Source organism: Puma concolor, chromosome A2, assembly GCF_028749965.1.
Source record: "Puma concolor isolate L17-30 chromosome A2, mPumCon1.1.hap2, whole genome shotgun sequence".
Lineage (NCBI taxonomy): Eukaryota > Metazoa > Chordata > Mammalia > Carnivora > Felidae > Puma > Puma concolor.
Window position 1 is genome coordinate 112,184,424 of NC_141668.1, and position 12,068 is coordinate 112,196,491.

Consider the following 12,068-nt stretch of genomic DNA (forward strand, 5'->3'; position numbering starts at 1 on the left):
ACCTACCTCCCAGGGGGGGTAGGCATGAGATGGGTTCATAGGTCAATAAAGCCCCTTTCCAGGCCCAGGGTGGGGGGAGGAGGTGTGGCTAGCCATTTTACATTCCTAAATTTGAATTATTTTTCGGGGAGCTGCCCCAAATTGTATAAACTTCAGGACTGGCAGATGCCCACTGAGCACATCATGACCTTATTAAAACTCTGCAGTGGTTGCTCCTTGCTGAGGTGGGATGTAGGACAGAGACGGGCCAGGGGGTCTGGGAGGTCAGCATCCTGCTGGCCCAGCTCCACACCTGCCCCTAACTTCCTGCTCCAGCCACACTGACCCACAGGGCTCCTGGCTCCTGAAAGGGATATGCTTCTCCCCTGGATCCCTGGTAGATGGGCTTCTCTCTGCCCAAAAGGCCCCCGGTCCCCAACATCTTCCCCCTTCAGACCCAGCTCAAAGGCCTCTGGTTGGCGATCTTTCCCTGATCTGTGATAACTAGATCAGTTGCATACCCTGGACCCTCTCCGTGCCAGCATCCAACACAATCCTGTCTGTACCTGTTGTTGGGATAAAGAGATTACTGGATCAGTCCAATCGGGTTCTTGGTTATGATTAAGTTAGGGGAGGAGCACCATTTGACAGCGGACTCTGAAACTATACTCTCCTTCAAGTCATACCTGGTCATAGCCCCTTCTTCTTGACCACCACCTGTCTCACTCCCCTTCATCCCTAGGTGACAGGAACAATGTAGGGCAGAGGCCATCATTGCTTGGAGCTCACAGTGCCCCAGTGGTGGCCACCTCCCTGTCTTGGAATGTTCAAGGCCAATCCCTCCAGGCACAGAGACAAAGAAGGATATCAAAGCGTGGGATAGTTTATGAGCAGATTTTGTCTGATGGGGTCAGGTATGAGATCCTGTTTGGATCAGGAGGCAAGGGGATAATCTACTCTGGACAGAGGGCCATCGGTTCTTCCCTCCCATGTCCCCGATCCCCTGCCTGATCCTCAGACATTCACGGTCATGCTCTCTCTTCTCTCTCTTTTTCACATTTTTACTATGGAAAAACTTAAAACACCAGAATAAGCAGAAAGAACATCCGGGCTTCATAGTCTGAATTCAGCAAGTATTGACATTTTGCCATATTTCCCCTCCTTTTCTCTCTCACTCTCTGTCCCTCTGTCCACATACACACTGCTAAACTACTGAAAAATACATTAGAAATAGGATGTACCAGGAGGAACCTCCAAAAAATCAGGATGTTCTTTCCATTCGCATATACCATCCTCCTACCTACGACAATGGTCAATCAGTTCCACTACAGCATCCAATACGTATTTTGCTCCATATTCAAATTTGCATAAATGTCCTCAGAATGTATTTTGTAAATTAAAAAAAAAAAACCCTAGGATCAATCCATAACGATGCATTGCAGTTGATTATTATAGCGATGCACATTTTTATTCTCTTTTAATTTAGATTAATCTAAATATATCCCCCTTTTTACTTTCTACTGCAAAATGGCATATATACAGTAAAGCGAATTAATGTGAAGTGTACAGCTCAATGAATATTTTTATTGAGATATAATTCATATTCCATATAATTCACCCTTTCAGACTATGCTATTCAGTGGTTTTTATTATATTCAAAGCTTGTGTTTGTGAATCACCACTATCTAATTGAATAACATTTTCATCACCTCAAAAAGAAACTCTATACTCATTAGCAGTTACTCTCTACTCTCACCTCCCCCCAGCCCCTGGAAACCACTAATTTAATTTCTGTCTCTATGGATTTGTCGGCTCTGGACATTTCATATAAATACATGGCTTCTTTTACTTAGGATAATATTTTCAAGGTTTGTCCTGTTGTAGCATGTATTAGATTTCATTCCTATTTGTGGTCGCACAATATTTTATTGTTTGGATACATTTTGTTTATCTACTCATGACTGGCAGACATTTGGGTTGTTTGACTTTTTGACTACTTTGAATAATGCTGCTATGAACATTCGTGTACAAGCTCTTCTGTGGCCAGATGTCTTTGTTTCTCTCGGGGATAAACCTAGGAGAAGAACTGGTGGGTCATATGGCAACTCTATAAATAACTCATTGAAGAAGTGAGGAACGGTCTTCCACAGTAGCTGCACCATTTTCCATTCCCACCAGCAATGTGTGGGTGTCCCACTTCTTCTACCTCCTTAGCAGCACTGGTTAAGGTCTTTTTATTATAACCATCCTGAGTGGGTATGACATGCTTGTGGTTGATTTGCATTACCCTAAGGACCACTGATGTTGAGCAACTTTTTTATAAGGTAATTGGCCACTTTTATATCGTTATTTTTGGAGAAATGTCTATTCAAGTCCTTTGCCCGTTATTAAATTGTTTTTGCCTTTTATTGTTGAGCTGTATGAGTTTTTTTTTTTTTTTAATTTTTTTTTTCAACGTTTATTTATTTTTTGGGACAGAGAGAGACAGAGCACGAATGGGGGAGGGGCAGAGAGAGAGGGAGACACAGAATCAGAAACAGGCTCCAGGCTCTGAGCCATCAGCCCAGAGCCCGACGCGGGGCTCGAACTCACGGACCGTGAGATCGTGACCTGGCTGAAGTCGGACGCTTAACCGACTGCGCCACCCAGGCGCCCCTAGCTGTATGAGTTTTTAACAAATCTATTCTAGATAAATGTCTCTCATTAGATATATGATTTATAAATATGTTTTCTCATTCTATGCATCTTTTCATGATGGTGCTCTTTGAAGCACACAAAAATATTAATTCTGATGAAGTCCAATGTATTCATTTTTCAGTGGTTGCTTGTGTGTTAGGTGTCATATCCCAGGAATCATTGCCTAATTCCAAAGTCATCCAGATTTATACTTATATGATCTTCTAATAGTTTTATAACCTTAGCTCCTACATACAGGTAAAAATTTTCTTCTGAGCACTTTCACTGCAACCCATAACTCTTGGTATGTTGTGTTTTTGCTTTCATTCATCTAATTTCCTTTGCAATTTCTTCTTTGACCCATTGGTTATTTAGAAGTGTGTTGCTTAATTTCCACATACTTGTGAATTTTCCAAATTTTGTTATTGATTTCCAATTTTAGTCTAATGTGGTTGAAGACCATGTTTTGTAAGATTTAAATCCTTTTACATTTATTGAGATTTGTTTTATGGCATAACAACTGGTCAATCTTGGAGAATGTTTAATGTGCACTTGAGAAGAATGTGTTCTATTGTTGCATAGATTTCTGTTAAATCTAGTTGATTTATAGTTTTGTTCACATCTTCTGTTTTCTTATTGATCTTCGGTCTCAGTTGTTCTATTATTAAAGTGAGGTATCAAAGCCTCATATCATTGTTGAATTGTTTATTTCTCCCTTCAATTCTGTTAGTTTTTAAAAAAAATTTTTTTTACGTTTATTCAGTTTTGAAAGACAGGGAGAGACAGAGTGTGAGCAGGGGAGGGACACAGAGAGAGGGAGACACAGAATCTGAAGCAGGCTCCAGGCTCTGAGCTGTCAGCACAGAGCCCAACGCAGGGCTTGAACTCATGAACCATGAGATCATGATCTGAGCCAAAGTTAGATGCTTAACCAACTGAGCCACCCAAGCACCCATGTTTTAAAATTTTTAAAATCTATTCTGCTAACCTTTCCCTTTTAATTGAAATGATTAATCCATTTATATTTATTGTAATTAGTGTTAAGGTAGGATTTATGTCTGCTATTTTGCTCTATATCTTTTGTTTTGTTTGTTCCTCTAGTCATCCCTTACTGTAGTAAATATATGTTCTCCAGTGTACCATTTTAATTTCCTTGTGATTTCTTTTACTATTTTTTGGTGTTATTTTCTTAGTGATTATCCTGGGGATTACAATGAACACCTTTAATTATAATAATCTAGTTTGAATAAATATGAACTTCATTTCAATAATACATAAAACTTTGCTCCTATAAAGCTCTATTCCCTCCCCCTCCTTTGTGCTATTATTGCCACATAAATTATATACCTATGTTGTGCTTCTCAACAGAGATAAGTATTGTTTTCTATAGTTGTTTTTTTAAAGTTTATTTATTTATTTTGGAAGAGTGTGTGTGCACATGCCTGTGTGTGCTCGAGTGGGGGAGGAGCAGAGAGAGAGGGAGTGAGAACCCCAAGAAGGCTCCACACTGTCAGTGCAGAGCCTGATTGGGGCCTCGATCTCATGAACCATGAGATCATGACCTGAGCCGAAATCAAGAGTTGTATGCTTAACTGACTGAGCCACCCAGACACCCCTATAGTTATCTTTTAAATTGGATAGGAGAAAAAAAAGAGCTATATACAAAACATACATTTGTACCATCTTTTATATTTACCTGTGTAGTTACATTTACTGGTGCTGTTTATTTCTTCATGTGTATTTGAGTTACTGTCTATTATCCTTTCATCCCAACCTGAAGAACTCTCCTTAGTATTTCTTATAGGGCAGGACATCGGGCAATGAAGTATTTGTTTTGTTTATTTGGGCATTTGTTAACTTATTCTTAGTTTTTTGAAGGATATTTTTGCTGGACATAGAATTCTTGATTGATAGTCTCCCTCACCCCCAGAACTTTGATTATTTCATCTCATTTTTTTTTTCATAATTTCTGTTAATCTAATTGAGGGTCCCTTATACATGATGAGCTACTTCTCTTTTGTCACTCTCAAGATTTTCTCTTTGATTTTGGCTTTCAATGTTTGATTATTATCTAAGCGTGGATCTCTGAATTTATTCTACTTGAGCTTCATTGAGCTTCTTGGATGTGAAGATTTTTTTTTCATCTGATGTGTTAAGTTTCAACTATTATTCAGATATTTTTTCTGCTCCTTTTTGCTCTCCTCTCTCTTGGGAACTCCCATTACGTCAATGAATTTTTATATATTTAGACATACATGCAACCAAAGCTCAGGTCAATATATAAATTATCCCCAGCCCTCAGAAGGTTCCCATGAGCCCTTTCCTCTCAAATTACACACCCCCATCCCAAGAGTAACTTCTGTTCTAACTTCTATCACTATAAATTATTTTTTTGCCTGTTCTCAAATTTTGTATAACTGAAATCATACAGAATGAACTCCTTTATTTCTGGCTTCTCTAGCTCAATATAATGTGTAAGATTCATCCCTTTTGTTACATGTAGCAATAATATATTTGTTTATAGATATATAAATACCTATATGTACAAACCTATTTATAGATATATATAGACCTATATATAGATATGTAAATACCATTCTGGCTTATTTGCTATAGCTTTATAGTATGTTTTAAAATCTGTAGTGTATGGGGGCACCTGGGTGGCTCAGTAAGTTAAGCGTCCAACTTTGGCTCAGGTCATAACCTCGAGGTTTGTGAGTTTGAGCCCCGCATCGGGCTCTGTGCTGACAGCTCAGAACCTGAGCTGCTTTGGATTCTGTGTCTCCCTCTCTCTCTTCCCCTCCCCTGCTCGCACTCACCTCTTTCACTCTTAAAATTAAACATTACAAAAAATCTGTAGTCTATGTCCTCCAACTTTATTCTTATGTTCATTTGTCGTGGTCATTTCTGGCTTAATCTCTCTAGAAGTTATAGATTTTCTTTGGTTATACTGGTGTCTCATTAATCAACATAATGAATGTTAAAAATGTTCAAAACTGAAGAAAGAAATTAAACTTCAAATAGAACACACCACGTCTGTAGTGAAGCAAACCATCATGGAACAAAAATGAATCATAATTACATTCCAGAGACATGCCAAAATATGAAGAGATGGAGAAACAATAATATTAATTACCAGGGGGGAAATTCACTATTTATTTATAAGGAAAGAGATTCTGATAAAAATCAGAGATGTCAGAAGTAAAAGTGGAAGTAAAGGGTTAATGAAACAATATATTTGCATTGCTAAGACCAAGTAATCCTGGACCTAGAATTCTATACCCAGCCAAACTATCAATAAAAACTGAGAATAAAATAAGTTGTCACATATAAAAACTTCCCAAATTTTATCATGTGTAGGTCTTTATAGAATGCATTACAGAATAGAAATCATAGAATTACATGAATTATAGAAATTATATTATATTAATTATATTATATATTAATTATATAATTGTATATAGAATTATTTAATTATATTAATTATATTATATATAATTGTATTATAGAAATTACAGAATAAAAATGTAAAAGGAAATGAGTCTAGAAAGAAATTGTAAGTCAAAAAGCAGGAGTGAACAGAGTCACTATTGTTAAATGGAAATAAGTGTTGATTTAAAAAATTAAATATCAAGGTCAGAACTAAGGTTCCTAACATCAATTTAGAATGTTAGGATACATGAGAGGATAATACAAAAATGGTACAAACAATCTAATGTCCTTGGAGGGAGAATACAGCTACTGATTTGCTAATTTAAGCAAATTAATTAAGCAAATTAATCATGAATGGATAAAAAGAGTTATTGAAAGAAAAATACTGGCAGGTACCACTGGTGACTCAACAAAGGCGTGTGTGGTAATGGAGGTATTGGACAAAATACCACTGAAGGTAAAAACCATTCTGAAGAATCAAGGGAGGTGTATCACTCAAGGTTCTGCTGTGAAACACTCAAGTGGTTCATTAAGGAATATTTAATGTTTAATGAATAAACTATTTTCAGAGGCCTGGGAGGAGGTAAGGAAACCAAGAAGGGAGAGTAAGGCACCCAGGGACTCTGGACAGTAGGGAGTCCTTGCCATTTCTGGGTCTGAAAGGGCAGGGAAGAGGCAATGACGTGAGTACCCACAGGGAACCAGGGCTCTGAGAGAGCGCTGCCCGACATGAGCTGTGGCATCTTGTGCAGTCTGAATGTGACAGGTCAAAGCTTCCCTTATATAAATGTTAGTATGCATGCTAGTCCTGTGATACTGAGACCAGAGGCATGGAAACTGCAGCGATTCTGTCCCCTTCACGAGGAAAGCAGTTTCCTCCTCAAAGTGGGGAAGGCACTAGAGCCAGAACCCCAGTGTCAGCACCAGTCCTAAGGGAGGAAGTTCGGGCCCTGCCCTGCCCTCCTCCTCAGTCGGGGTTGTGGTGAGTATAAGAAGTGACTACTCCTGGTCGCTTGGGATGATCAGTTGTGTCCTATATACATTTCGCCATTTTTACCTTGGGGCTTCTCGTGCCCTGGAATTTGTATTGGCCTCATAAAAAAACAAACAAACAAACAAAAACACAGCCTCACATTTTAAATGACTGGATTTTCGGTGCGCCTGAGTGGCTCTGTTGAGCATCTGACTCTGGCTGAGGTCACGATCTCAGGGTTTGTGAGCTCGAGCCCTGCCTGGGGCTCTGTGCTGACAGCTCAGAGCCTGGAGCCTGCTTGGGATTTTGTGTCTCCATCTCGCCCTCCCCCTCTCCGGCTTGTGCTCTCTGTCTCTGTCTCTCTGTCTCTGTCTCTCTTTTTCAAAAATAAATAAATAAACTAACATTAGAAAAAATAGGGGCGCTTGGGTGGCTCAGTGAGTTGAGCGTCCTACTTCGGCTCAGGTCATGATCTCACAGTTCGTGAGTTCGAGCCCCGAGTCAGGCTCTGTGCTGAAGGCTCAGAGCCTAGAGCCTGCTTCAGATTCTGTGTGTGTTTCTCTCTGCTCCTACCCTGCTTGTGCTCTATCAAAAATAAATAAAAATATTAAAAAAAAATTTTTTTATATAAAAAATAAATGGTTGGATTTTCTGGATCCTGATGGTTGTGCTATGGCGGGTCTTGAAGGGCGACGTGAACATTAAAAGAGTGTTTTAAAGCAACAAAATTCAACTGAGTAAATCTGAAAACCTAATTGGCTTTATTAGATGAATCATGATTTGGGTACCATCCCACCTCCCCAGTAGAGGAGAGCTCCAAGGAGTTACAGAAAAGGAAAGGTTTTTAAAGGTCGAACAAGGACATCGTAAACGTAAAAAGGATTCTTTCAGGGGAGGGCAACTTCAGTGTGGACAAAAGGGTTTTTACTAGCTGGGTTACCTCATCTTCCTTTGGGGGATGAAAGGGGGCCCGAGTGACAGATTCCCTTATTGGTCTTGACCAGAAAATTCCTGACTGACTGGTTAAAGGTTACATTCCCGGGAGGTTGAAACTGCAGTTGGGGTAGATTTTAAGTCTTAGTTTGCTGACTTGGCCTAGTGATGCCATTTTGGGCCCGTGGGTTTTTTTTTTTTTTTTTTTTTTTAGCAATAGTTGATACCCTTAGAGCGTTTGGAACAAAGCCTGGTACAGAGTAAGCTTTCATTAAACTTTGGAAATTCTGGGGATTATTGCACAAGTACCTAAATGATTGTACCCAACCAAGTATGTGCATTCAGAACATTTGAATTCAGATTGGTCCAAGGCAGGATTGGCCCCTGGTGAATACACCGTGGCTTCTTCTTCTTTTTTTTTTTTTTTTTAAGTTTATGTATCTATTTTTGAGACAGAGAGAGAGAGAGGAGAGAGAGAGAGAGAGAGAGAGAGAGAGCATGCATTAGCAGGGGAGGGGTAAAGAGAGAGGGAGACAGAAAATCCCAAGCAGGCTCTGTGCTGTCAGCGCTGAGGCTGATGTGGGTTTTGAACCCTGGAACCGTGAGATCCTGACCTGAGCCAAAGTCGAGAGTCGAACATGTAACCGACTGAGCCACCCAGGCGCCCCCACACGGCGGCTTCCGATGAAAAGTCTGCAATGGCTCCCACTGCTGCTGCATGGAGAGACCCGCATCTCCGGCGGCATGCGCAAGGCCCTGGAACCTGCTGTCTGGCTCCCTCTTCCCCTAAAAGGTGGGCTCCTGCCAGGCCCTCTGGACCGTTACATCAGCTGGTCCCTGTCCCTGCAGCTCCCCGTCCCCCAACATGGCTGGAGCTCCTCAGGCTCAGCTAAAGGCCATATATCCTTCCTGATCACTCCCCTGTGAGGAGGGTATTTTCACACCCAGGGAACACCCTGCTCCTTCTCAGGCTAGACTTTAATTCAATTTAGTTATACCTTCACTTCTGGGATAAACAAACGACCCAATCAATCAAGCAACGTTTGATCGGGTGAGTCATGGGAGACAGTCCATTTGACTGGATCTCTTGAACCCAGTCCCACCCCCAAGAGTCGCCTATTTCTATAAAAGCGCATTCAGGAGCCAGAACGCCCAGAAAGGGCTGCCTGCCCACAGTTGGGACGGGACACCCCTGCATCCGCGGGGCACAGGGAGCCTGACCTGGGGCTGCAGTGCTGCCTCGAGAACCCAAAACCTCTTCAGAACCCATTTTAGCCGCTGTTGCCAAAGCCTCAAGGGTTCCCGGGACTTTGCTGGGAGGGAATATTCTAGGAAAATCAAGTGAGTATGTTGGTATAAAGAACAAATTTAGCCTGATGGGATGGGGGTCGGGGGGTCTTATTTGGTGTGGGGTACAGGAGGGCCGATCTTTGCTGGGGTCTGGGCTTCAGAGAGGGGGGTATGGTCCCAGATTGAGTGCTTCCCTGAAGATACTTCCCTGGAGACTTGAGTCCTAAGACCTTTGCCCCCACGCCCACCTGGAGGCCCGGATCAGGTCAATCTGAAATCCACTCCCAGGCGCTCCCAGTATGTCTGGGTCATAGAAAGAGAATTGGCGGGTCAGGGAATCAGATTGTAGGCTCTATTATCGTCAGATCGAACCCCAGAGTAGTCTGTGCTCCTTTTAACAACAAAACAGCATGAGTTTTTTCTCCATATCCTTTGAAATACCAATACAAGGCTTTATTCTTTATCAAATTGGTTGTAAAAGTCAAAGTTCCATTCTTTTCAAAATTTAATTTTTGTAACCATCTAAACATCCGGGGAAGCTGGACATTTTTTACATGATAAATGACGCGCGTTAACTTATTCTGTGACTTGCCGGTAGCTGCCCTTTGCTCGTTTTTATCGATGGGTTCTTTATTTTCTGACTATTGACCAGTAGGCACTTTATTAGACAGAGTATTAGCTCTTGTCTGCTGTGTGTGTGTTGGCAATGTCTCCTCATTTTGTATTTTTATTTATTTAAATTTTTTATTAATTTTTTTTATGTTTATTAATTTTGAGAGACAGAGACAAACAGAGAGAGACAGAGCTTAAGCAGGGGAGGGGCAGAGAGGGAGGGAGACACAGAATCCAAAGTCTGAAATTGATTGTCTGAAATTGATTTGGCTGTACTTTCTTTTGATGAGTGTATGGTATCTTTTTCTATTGTTTTACTTTTTCCTATCTAAATCTTTATACATTAAAAAAAACTTTTTTTCATGTTTATTTTTGAGAGAGAGAGACAGAGACAGTGTGAATGGGGTAGGGGCAGAGAGAGAGGGAGAGACAGAATCCGAAGCAGGCTCCAGGCTCTGAGCCCCACATGGGGCTCAGACTCATGAACCAAGATATCATGACCTGAGCCAAAGTCTAACGCTTAACCGACTGAGCCACATAGACGTCCCTGTATTTTTATTTTTTTAACTAGATATTTAGTTTTTCAATAGCCAGTTTTATTTATATTTTCTGGTGCACAAATGGCCCCCTCCGTCATATTACTTAAGTTTTTGAGAAAACTCCTTGGAAATTTTGAGCATGAATTCTACAGAGGACGTTCGGAACCTGCATGGGGTACCAGTGTCACAGCCCACAAGTTCATGCATGCAAACTGGTGTTTCCTGGAATCCAACTTGTTTTCCATCTAGAGCCCCTCCCCTAACCTTTGGGCGGTTGTGGAAAAGGGGTTCCTGCTGGGTGTTGGGTGGCCAGTCACTTCAGCCTTTCCCGGCACATTCCGGGCTCCCTCTGGCCCCTGTCCAAGAGGTACTCCTGCATCCTGGGCCCCCAGTGGGGGCGGCTTCACATCAAGGCCCTGAGAGCGTGGGTCTGCTGGTCCTTATCCGATGCGTTGGCTGGGCCCCTCTCCCTGTGGTTCCTGCTGGCGTCAAGGACGTACCAACCTCCCCTCTCGTCTCTGGCTGTCACTCTGTGTCCTTTACATCCCTAAAGAAGACTCTCTGTGGGGCTGCTGCCCTCTGTCAGCCCCGGGCCCCCCACCCCACTCTTGGTCAGGAATGGATGAGTTGCTTCTTCAGCCACACGTCTTGGGGATGGTGAGATCAGCTCACCCTCTGCCCTCCCCAGCAATTCCGGCTCATAACATCGCAGTCGCACCTGCTCTCCAGGCCCCACCAGGAAGGAGCACCAATCCACCCACCCTTCCCTCCAATCTGCACCTCAGCCTGGGCACCAGGATGGGGAGGAGGAAGCCAGCTCTTGGACCTCAGGCTTCCCCAGTGACTCCTCCTCCTGCAGGGTGGAGGAGAGGAGGGGTAGCCATGATCACACAGTGCCCACCCAGACCGAACTCGGCCTCTCTCCCCAACCTTCCCAGTGAACAGGGTCCACCCCTGTTCCTCAGCCTGGAATCCTCCCACTTGCCCCCCTTAGCCCCCATCCAGCCACCTGCTCTGTCACCTTGGCCTCCCAAACAGGTCTTGGAGGGGTCCTCTGCCTTCCCTGCCCTGGCTCCAGGACCACCACCCCTCAATCCGTGTCCTAGCCTGTCTTCATTCCCGGGGCCTGTAACTCCCATCTGGTTTAGAGAGGCTCCCGGAATGTGCAGCTGGTCATACCTCCTCTCTGGTTTCTGAGTCTCCAAGGTTTCCTGCTGTCCTGGGCACGTGAGGGTCCTGGCAGGCATTCATGGGACCCTCATGATTTGGCTGCCCCAGCCACATGCCTGAAGCCCTCTTTTCCAGAGTCCCCATCTGCTCTGGGCTCTGTTCAGCTGCTGGCTCCCACCCGGCTGCTCAGAGGACACCGGGACACCCGCCTGGTTTCTTTCTCATGCGGGATCGTGTTCAGCCGGCTGGATTCTGGGGGCTGCTGCCAGTCAGCGGTGTTTCAACCTACCTTTTGCTGCTGTGGCCCCTGGGGACCCCAGGAGCCCCAACCACAGCAGCCTCTGCTCCTTGAGGTGCTGGGGCCTGGGTGGGTTTTCTCCCAGCCACCCGCCTCTCGACCATCTGTACATTTCACGCCACATCCTCAGCAGGTTATGTCACTCTGGACTGCCAAAGTGATTTGT

General features: G+C 43.2%; 1 protein-coding gene across 1 annotated transcript in view; it reads left to right on the forward strand.

The window, feature by feature from the left end:
• LOC147583433 (proline-rich protein 23E-like) overlaps positions 1-12,068 on the forward strand; it is a 75,752-nt gene that overhangs the window by 62,102 nt on the left and 1,582 nt on the right.